This window comes from Oryzias latipes, chromosome 19 (genome assembly GCF_053564925.1).
Source record: "Oryzias latipes strain Hd-rR chromosome 19, Olatipes_Hd-rR_3.1".
In the NCBI taxonomy this organism is placed as follows: domain Eukaryota; kingdom Metazoa; phylum Chordata; class Actinopteri; order Beloniformes; family Adrianichthyidae; genus Oryzias; species Oryzias latipes.
Genome location: NC_136255.1, coordinates 10,278,322 through 10,288,656, shown reverse-complemented (window position 1 = coordinate 10,288,656; position 10,335 = coordinate 10,278,322). Strand labels below are relative to the sequence as shown.

Genomic DNA, 10,335 nt, shown 5'->3' with positions numbered 1-10,335 from the left:
CCGATTGTGTCGAGTGTACTGATCGTATGAAGGGGGCTCACACAGTCATTGCTGCAAGGTTCAAAGTCCTTGAGGGCGAGGAGAGCCAGAGTCGCCTGCTGGTCCTCATTGTCAGGGTTCGCATCAACGTCCAGGTAGGTCACGGTTCGGGGCTCGGTGAAAGGCCCGCTCGACAGCCCGCTCGAAAGAGTCAGTTCGCTCGTGATATTGTGGCACATCTTCCGAATGTTCTCCAGGCCGCTGAATTCTCCTAGCATCTGCCGGCTTACAGATTCAGAAGTCTCTGATAAGAGTGACTCGCTAAGCTCCATCGTCATGCTTTTTGTGATGCACGGATGGCACTGCGTTTCGCTCTTACGCTTCCTCCTACCAGCCTTGGCTCGAGGCGGACTGGTGGCAGGAGCGCATCCCAAAACTTGGGAATCCAGAATTTCTGCGAGGGTCTTACAGCTCTTCGGCAACGTCCTCCGAGACCCCAGCAACGACAGCTCGTCCTCCTTCAGGACCTCAATCATGCAGACGAGCCCGGGAACGGCCGCGGTCTCATCACATCCCATCAACCAGACGAATCGCTCTCTCAAAGAGGTACGATCCCTGTACCCTGGCCCCAGCCATGCGGGTTGCGGCCAGTGCCCCTTCTCTTCAGACCTCATCGGTCGTCCGAGGCGATTCCACACAGCTGACCACAGCTGACCGTCCACCATGCCAGTCCTGCAAAACGAAGAGATGGCAGCCTCCGTTGTCGAGCCGTCTTCCGGGAGCGGATCGAGACGGCCCACAGTGGGCTGCGAGCCCTCGGTTCCTTTACTCGAGGCCGTAAAGGTTCGGCAGTCCGCTCCGGCGTGCAACACGCTCAGCGCCAGGTTCAGGCACGCAGCACGGAAACTCTCTTCATCATCGGTCAGCGCAGAGGCCCGGTAAAGCCCTGGCAGGGAAACCCAGGGAAGCAGCGACATTGTCTCCCCTGTGTGGCGGTTGATGATAAAGGCGCACGGGAGCTTGGAAGTGCTGCGATGAGAGTCGGCATCCTTGGCATTTTGGTACAGAACTCTACAAGGCCTGTGATCAATCGAGCAAAGTTCCCTCAAGGAGTCCAACACGCAGACCAGCGCTCTGCGAACCACGATAGCATGGACCTGCTCTCCTCGGACCTCCTTCAGCCAGCTGTGTAGCGGCAGCCACCCGGCCCCCAACGTGGTCACCAAGTGCATGACTGTTGACGCGGCTCCAACTGCCTGCTCCAATGCGATGCAATCGAGCCGTGGGTAGTGCCGCCCGACCCCCAGTGAGCAGCTACGTTCTTCGTCTTTCAGCGTGTCCCTCAGCTTCGCTCTGCGTTGGTTCTCGTGAGCCCTAGTGGCCTCGTGCAAAGTCTGCTCCAGGTGTTTGTTGGAGATCAACACGCTCAGGATGATGGAAACGTCCCCATGGAGCGTGGTGCGCAGCTCGCGCACCCTCACAAGTGGGTTCCTCAACCGCCTTTGGCTTGCCGTTTCGGGTCCGGACACACGTAGCTCATGAAACAAACACTGGTCCCTCAAAAAACTGTACAGGGGTTCGGGCATCCTCAGGTCGAAGCGATCAGACGATGGAGTCCACGACCGTCCCTGCGGCACCGTGGCCAGGTTGAAGTAGTAGGGAATGGACACGTGTAGCCTGCCGCTAGCTCTGGAGCTCTGCTTGTCCTGATATCTCCACCAGAGCTTGAGCACACTGGCGTGGACGCGAAGCTCAACTTCTGGGTCTTGAGGCAAGCAGTGGGATGCATCGGGACCTAACGCTAGAAGTAGATGCGCAGCCATGTCTCTCAATTCGCTTGGGGACTTGTGAAACGTGTAGCGTCTCCTTTTCACGAGGCTGACGAACAGCATCACAAAGTACGGCGTGTGGAGAACAGCCAAGTGTTCCAACCGTCGTAGGTTCAGCCCCGCTTCCAGCGGTGCGGGCTCAGCGCGGCAATCTTCCACCTCCAGCACGTGGCGACATGCAGTTGGGTCGAAATACAGTTTTGCCCCTCTGCAAAGCTGACAATCTCTGCACTGGCCCGTGGCGAAAAATGAACTTAATCCAATAGAGCCCCTCAGGTGTTGCGGGTGGTAGAAGTAATCCCTGCGCTCTGCCTCGAGGCGGTTATGCTCCCCCGAGGAGTACCCCCGTGCAGCTTGATTGCAGAGGTACCGCAGGGCCTCCTCGACACATTCAAAGCCGTCTCGAACGACGGCTAGCTCCAGAGCGCCAGTGTGCAGTGCCGCGGCTGCAGCCAGCCACTTGGCGACGCCGTCCTTCGGATCCATAGGCGCAACTGGTAAAGAAAAACAAACAGAGGAATGGGTGAAGTGAGATGAAAAGAGGGAGAGGTCATGTTCTTTAAGTTATTCACTGGGTGTTCATTATGTTGCTTCATCTTAACCCAACGGTGGCCCTCGTCTATTGGAAAAGTCAGTGAATATCCTTCGCGCTATCCCCCTAGCGGCCCCTGTCCTCCCAACGCAGCATCACAGTTTGTAAATGTTCAACGAGGTGTCACCGTCCGAGACTGTGTGCGTCACCATCAGTTTGTATCGTCTGTCCCTCCCATGGTAGTACAGGGTGTGTTGCACGGCAATGGCGAGACAGCAAGCCCCGTTTGTCTTTTTGAGAGCCCAGGTCGTGAACTGGTCCCACAAGCCCTGGGGCTCTTGTGCACGGCGTGACTTGGAGCCGCTGCTGAAAGGTGTTGGCTTCAGGGCACCCAGGGATGCCGGCAGCTCGTACCAGAAAGCAGGCGAGCCTGGTCGTGGGAAGCCCATCCTAATCGAGGCCTCTGGGAGCTCGCCGATGGCCGCTGCGGCCAACCCCGCATCTCCTTCGAAATACGTGTGTGCAAAGCAGGAGGTTTCACCCAAGGGCGGCTCGGGCAGAGCCCCAGGAAAACCTTCCATGTCTATAATGATGTAGCGCACGCCGAGGCTCTCGTTTTTGTAGTCTACGGTGCGTACGGCCACGGGCAGCGCACCGACAAACCCGAAGAGCCAGGCAAGCACGTCAGACTCGATCTTCACAGGGTCAGGCACGTGGTTGGACCAGACTACTGCCTGCATTCCCCTGATCTTTGGAACCGCCTTCAAGCAAGCGCTCATCACGTCAAAGGAGTTCCAGCGGAGATCTATCACGCAGGCTTGTTCCGTTCTCATGGAGATCAGGTGGTGGTTGCAGGCGACGGCATTCTCGCCTGACTCTGCAGTTATAAGGTCGAGCGCTAGGGCTTCTCCAAAAAGCCTGTTTCCGTACTCGGGCGCGGGTGCTGTGATGCTGCGCCCAATCACGTACAGGGCGCTGAAGTTGTCGCGACCCGGGAAGAGCTCCAAGGTTATCTCCTGGGGCAGCGAGCTTTCTAGGCAGCACGGTTCTTCCCCCGACGAGGCCGGTCCCCGTCTCTGGATGCAAAAGTTAAACTGCTCCACCACGCTGAGGGGTCTCTCTGCGGTGCAACCGAAGTGGGATGGGCGTGACTTGTAAACGTACAGCCCCGGAGGCAGGGTTCGGGATCGGTCAACCTGGTAAACCAACACTGCGTCGCAGCATTTGGGATATCTCGCGCTCCGGTTGCGAATCAGCCACCTGTACGCCGCTGCCACCGGCTCCATTTCGTAAGCCCAAAGGACTCGGGACTGGGCTCTGGCGGTCTCGCGGGTGGAGCTTCTCACACCTGATTTTGTTGCGCACCGTCTGCTGCGGCGTTCCTCATTTGGAACATCTTTGCCAGACTCCTGGTTGTCGCGCTGACCTGCGGACAGGCTGGACTGATGAGCGCAAGTGCAAGGCTCGTCTTTTGTCCCGTGCCGCAGCAATGAGTCCACCGCGTGCCTAAAGTTAAACCTGTGGTGGAAGCAGTTGGTCGAGCCATCTCCGAGAGATCTCAGGCTCAAGCCTTCCGCTCCGGGGGCATACAGCACACCGTCAATCACTGGTACGGGGTCTAGCGCCAAGGCCTTGTACAAACAGCAGCACAGCTCCCCTTTGGCTTCCATCTGGGACCGAGCTTCCACGGACAAACACGGCAGGTGTTTTCCGATGATGCTGCAAGGAGGGGAGGAAACTCCTCGAGAAGGTCCTCCTGAAACATTCACGGGTAGGGTCCCCGTCGAGCTGTTGATGGAGTGCAAGAAAAAACGTCAGAAGGCCTCAGCGCAGGCCGCTCTCAAGTCTACAAATCTCTACAGGAGAATTTCCACCATCAGCTATGTTGGCGGAGCGTCCAGGGTCAGCAGAGCGCGAGCCAACAAGAGGTCTGGGTGCACCAAGTGCCTGGCATGTCTGGTGACCTTGGTCAAAGGCGGCAAGCGAAGGAGCAGAGCCGGCGTCAAGCTCCGATGTCCTTGTGACGCCAGGGTGTGCGAGACCTGCTTTGTGAACGACCCCCACTGGTACCTGACGGAGCCCCACTTCAGCAGCTGCCCTTCGATCCGCGGGTTCATCTGTTCCGCGTGTGCCTGTTTCGCAGGACTCGTCGAGAAGCCATGTTGCCTCTGGATGTGCTTGGGCTGTTCGGACGGGGTCCGGGAGAACGGCGTAGACTGCTTGCAGTGCTCAAAACCTGCGCCTCGAGGGAAGCCCCGCTTGCGTCGCGCTCTTTGGTGCGAAACGATGAATGTGGGTCGACAGGATGCTGGGGAGCCTTCCTCAAACGCCCTGTGTTGCGACAAGGACAAGGTCTCAGACTGTAAGGAACTGATCAAGGTACGCGTCCTGGAGCGCGTGGCAGAGAGCAGGCACCTGTCGTCGACAGACCTTGCCGTCCTCTTTCCGGAGTGCAAGCCTCCGCTGGGCAGATGCTCGTGCGGGGCGAACGGCGACCCCGATCCGATGTGCCCACGCTGCACCCCCGTGCTGGCCGTGATGGAGCTGCTGGCCAAGAACCCGAGGCCGCTCATGGCATCTTTTGCAGAGCGTGCGGTACCAGGGCGAGCCCTGGCCCGTAACACGTACGACAGGGTGCTGCTCACTGAGATGCTGAATGACAGAGGGCTCCCTTGGTGCGCTAATCGCAACTCTTGCAAAGGCATGCTGGTGAATGCAAGGACGGGGCCCTTGAGGACTCTAATGTCCCCCGAGGCTTACAAGCGATTTGTTTTGGAACGAGTTAAGGCACAGCGGTTGGGCAATGGGGAGCCGGAGGTCACGCCAAAGACATCTTGCTGTGTCCTGTGCCTGCTGTTCAACCAGTCTGCGGCCGTAGCGCAGATGTGCGCTTCTGAGGGTTTCAGGCTGGAGGCTCACCCCACTGAGCCTGTGTACTACTTCAACGTGAAGTTTGCACCTGACGTGGGCCTGCCTGAGGTATCAGTGAGAGACTACCAAGGCTTCCTGATCAACTTTCAAGGGTCTGTTGGAAGCTACAAGCCCACGTTTTACTACAACTGGAGACATATGTTGGAAATGTTACGCAGAGACGCCTCCGGAACAGTGATGCTCGTTCACCCCGGACAAAGGCAGCCTTAGACACTTATCAAAACAAGTTATGAAACGAGTCTCTCTAAAAACGCGATCGTTGGAAAAGAACAAAAAAAAAAAAAAACAGAACAACAAAAAGAAAAGCGTTTCCAAACAACTACATGGTAAATGACAAACTCACATACCTGAAAGAATCTCTCTTCAGTCCTGAGCTGACAGCTCTGCGATCCAGGTTCAGCTGCACAAAAATGATATTGGCCAAAGAGGAAAGTCCTTTCAGAATTCCAGATGAGTATTTGAAGCAAAATGCCCTCCTCTTTCTTGCTCCTTGCAACGTGACAACCTGCTTTGCCTCAGCCCTTGGGAGAATTCCTCCTCCCTCCAGTCGGATGCTTGAATTTATGTGGTCAGATATCACTGTCTCTCCCCCTCCCTCTTTCCCTGCAGCTTTTCCTCCTTCAGACAGAAGACTCCACCTTCTAATTTCTCTATGTTTCTTTATCTGCCTTAGTGCCCTCCTTCTGCTGCTTCTGTCAGAAGTCCAACAGGAGCACAGCAAACAGAGCTTTCTGTGTCTAGGTCTGCCAGGGGAAACCTGCTCTCTGGTGCAAACAGAGCTACACCAGAAGACTGAGATCCCAGGCTCTTCAAACCAGAAACTGTTTCATGCAAACCTAGAGAGGTTTAAGTAAAATTACCTGGCTCTGTAAAAACACCATGGAAGCGAAGACTCAAAAAACGATCGATCCTTCTGCCATGAAAACATTCCGGGAAAAGTATTGGATGTCCAGCCATCGCCTGGGCAAGGGGGGCTTCGGCAAAGTGTTTCTGGGAAAGAGGCGGAGCGACAGGATTTCCGTGGCCCTGAAGTTTGTCCCGCTCTTGCGTACGAGATGCTGCGAGGTCGACGGGACCAGTAAGCCGCTCGAAGTGGTCGCCTTGGAAATGGTCACCAAAGACCCTCCGTTTCCGGGGATCATCCGCATGCTGGACTTTTACAAGACCCGGGGAGCTTGGGTGATAGTCACGGAGACGCCAGAGAACACGCAAGATCTGTTTCACTACATCACGACCTGTAAGCGTCTGTGTGAGGACACGGCCAGAGATTTTCTAGGTCAGGTCATTCAGGCCTTGCTCCACTGTCACAGCCGCGGTGTCGTGCACATGGACGTGAAAGACGAAAACCTGCTGCTGGACCCGTCTACGCACAAGCTGTTACTCATCGACTTTGGTTCTGCCGTTTTCCTTGAACCCGACAAAGTGTACGACACGTTCCACGGGACCGCGGTGTATGCACCCCCCGAACGGCTCACTCAAGGATGCTACAAAGCTCTCCCGTCTGAGGTCTGGTCGTTGGGAATACTTTTGTACGACATGGTGCACGGGGACATACCGTTTCAAAACGGCGAAGAGATCCTACTGGGCGAGCTTTGTTTCAAAAAGGACCTTTCCGAGGACTGCGTGGCCCTGATGCAATGGTGTTTGAGCAGGGCGCCTGAAGAGAGACCGACGCTGAAAGACATACTAGCCCATCCTTGGATGTCAAAGCAAGACTCGGAGATGCACCAGGGAAACGCCTCGGCCGGGGACCCGGCGCGCACGCGAGGGGATCTCCCGCGATTGAAGAACGAAATGCAGCACCGTCCGTCGATGTTGACGCAAGGCTCCGAGAGCCCGGAGGAGCCTGAGGAGGAGGGGGTTAGCCGCACTCCAATCGAAAAGAGAGACGGAGCATTCATTTAAATCGGCAAATGACCTCCATGTTCCTTGGAGTGTTGCTGAAGAGACAGGACTTTCCGCGGCCACTCTGAAGTCTCACAGAGCCGTGTGTCGTCCAGCCTAGGCCCAGCGTTGCATGGGTGGCAGCTTTCTGATAGTTTGGCAAAGTGTGTTCCTTCAGGATTTCTGTGTTGCAATTTTGCCTTAGTCGAATAAAAGTTAAATCTGAACCAACATCATCTTGTGTTTTTCAATTTGTGTTTGCTGGGTCCTGTATGACATAGACCCCAATAATACCTTTTAAAGATAAATTGCTTTATTTTGTATTAGTTGATACAAGACACAAGCTGGCTTTGTAAAGATTGACAAATGCAAAAAAATAATGAAAATAATAATACTACTAATATTAATATCAATAATAATAAAAATAAAATGAATAAAACTACATTGATGTTTACATTGTTTCAATAGCATATTGGTTAGCCTATAAGCAGGATAAATTAAATGATTATTGCATACAGAGGTTAGATGTTTGTGATAAGCGTACACACAGGTTAAATCGAGTGATTATCGTAAGCAGAGTATACATGTTTGTGACTACCTGACACGACTATGAGATTATAGTACGAAGATATTACATGAAGTTACTGTCTCATACAAGATACAAAACGGTACATATTGAGACGGATAATAGCAGGAGGAAACAAATCTCGAAGTCACAAGGCAAAACATTGTTTGGTTTATTTGTTTTTTAGTATTTTTGTCTTCTTTTTTTTAAGGTACTCAATCCACAAAGCCGTCACGCGCCGGGTTGAGTACTAGCAGCAATGGGTATGCCTAAAGTGCGAGTGGCATAGAAACCCTTCCGCCGGTACAGCTCAGCCAGTCCCCTTCGAGGAAGCCCAACGGTGGAGCGCTTTGATAATGTTGCCTGGTTCTGAGTTAAGCCTGGACGCGGAATTGCGTATCTCATCCGTGCAAACGAGCCAGCCGTCTGGCCTCTGTCTGCGCCAGGACGCGGTGGGCTGGCAGATGGGAACATGACGTTCAGGGACAGTGTTGAGGTGTTCCCAAGCAAGACGTGGCCTCCAGGTACCCCTGCAACTGCGCTTCTGTATTCGGTGACACTGCATCACTTGTGGCAAATTGGCTGGACCCTGTAGGATGTTGGTCACCGTTTTTTCGGAACCGATCATCATTGGGTTTGCCTAGAGAAAGATCAACACAGTAAAAGTTGAGATGGCATGCCCCTTAGCGCTCAGGAAAGAATAAAAAATAAATAAATAAATAAATAAATAAAAAAGGTTACTTTGATGGCCCCGTCCTCCCGCTCGCCACCGTAGCACCAGCAGAGTAGAAAGAGAAACGAAAGTGTCCGAAGAACTATCATGCTGCCCACACTCAGGAAAAGGAATGTGTTTGGAAAGTCTGCAAGAGTCAGTAGCTTTTAAAACCCTAAGATAGAAGTCGGATTAAGAAAAAAAAAAAAAAAAAAGAATTGTAGCTTACTCTGATTCAGAGGTGCCGACCGCAGTTTAGGGACTCTGACCTAAGTTCTGAGAGTCCGACCACCACAGACAGAGTCTGACATTAGTCCCTCACCAAGAAAAGTCAAATTATAAAAAAAAATAAATAGTATAAAATATTAAAAAGTTTTCCACGCTCACTTGTTGGGAACATAAAACCACATTGTAAACTAAAACAAAACAGAAAAGTGTTCTACGCGCTGGTTGTTGGGGTTATATGGAACCCACCTTAGACTTAGGTAAATAAATAGTTTTGCACCCTGCCTTGTTGGGTTCGCGAGACAGAAACCTCAACAAATATAGTTCCGAGCGCTAATTCGCAGGGTCCCGGGACCCAAGCATAAACATGAACAAAACCTAGCCAAGGTACACTAAAACACCACATTTGTTCAGAGCGCTGCCTGGCGGGGTCCGTGAGACCCCAACATAAAATAAAACAAAATATAGTTCATCATGAACCTCGACAAAACGTAGTTCCAAACCCTGCCTCCCTGGGCCTGTGTGACCCCAAGGTGCACTAAAAAGATGAATTTGTTCAGTGCGCTGAAATGCGGGATCTGAGAGACCCCAGCGTAAACCTGAACAAAACTTAGTTCCGAGGTCTGCCTCGGCGGGTCCGCGTGACCACAAGGTACACTAAAGTGATGCATTTGTTCCCCGCGCTGCCTCGCTGGGTCAGCGAGACCCCAGCGTGAACCTGGACAAAGCGTAGTTCCGAACCCTGCCTCGCGGGGTCCGCGTGACCCAAGGTACACCAAAAAAAAAAGAACAGTTTCTCCGTGCCTCCCTGCTCTCTGGCTCTGGGGGCCTTGCGGCGGCCCTGCTGGCCCTGGCCTGGGTGGCGGGCTTGGTCGCCCGGGCGGCGGTTGTTCCCTGCCGGTTACCGTGTGGTGTTGGGGGGAATCCGGCTGCCGCTGCTGGTGCGGTGGGGGTCTTGGGGTGGGGATGGCTGGGCACTCTCCCTCCTTCTTTTCACGTTCCACCATCCATTTTAGAAGAACATAAACACTCACCTGAGCACAGGTGTCAGCTCAACAGACTGAATGACTGAAATATTTCACACTAGTTGGTTTTAAGGCATAAGTATGCGTGTGAACACTATCTGTTTTGTGTACATGTCGACAGGTGGACATTTTTGCAACTAACAGGTGTGTTTATAACATTTGAGTGTGTGTGTGGACAGGCTCCGCCCTTTTTTTTTTTGTTTTTTTTTTTTACATTTGAACCTTACCATAATGATTAACAACCAGTAAACTTGTTGCTTTATGCTGCTTCATGGTCTTATCCCCCTTCCCCTCCTATTATCACCCCCTACCCCCCCTCTCTCTAACGTCCCTCTTTCTTCTTCCCCTCTTTCCTTTTCCGTCCGGTCCAACACCAAAGATTTTCAGACATGTTTGAAATTAATAAAGTTTGGCCTCAATTACAAAAGGGGTTTATTCAGACATACCTTTGGTTTGTCTGAAGATTAATAACCCCTCTTGTTAAAGTAAAATATGTCCAACCCAAGAGGCCCTCAGCTCTCATCTGTCTGCCTAGCTGTTGGACAGGACAAGTTAAAAAAAAAAAAAAAAAAAAAAAAGAACAGTTTTTCAGCGCCCTGCCTCACGGGGTCCGAGAGACCCAAGCGTGAGCCTGAACAGAACTTAGTTCCGAA

General features: G+C 52.9%; 1 pseudogene across 1 annotated transcript; it reads left to right on the top strand.

Moving 5' to 3' along the window:
- Nucleotides 1-6,129: 6,129 nt before the first annotated feature.
- Nucleotides 6,130-7,582, top strand: LOC144987725 (serine/threonine-protein kinase pim-2 pseudogene; annotated as a pseudogene). The gene has a single exon (XR_013651391.1). The product of XR_013651391.1 is annotated as a serine/threonine-protein kinase pim-2 pseudogene (transcript).
- The last annotated feature ends 2,753 nt before the right edge of the window (nucleotides 7,583-10,335 follow it).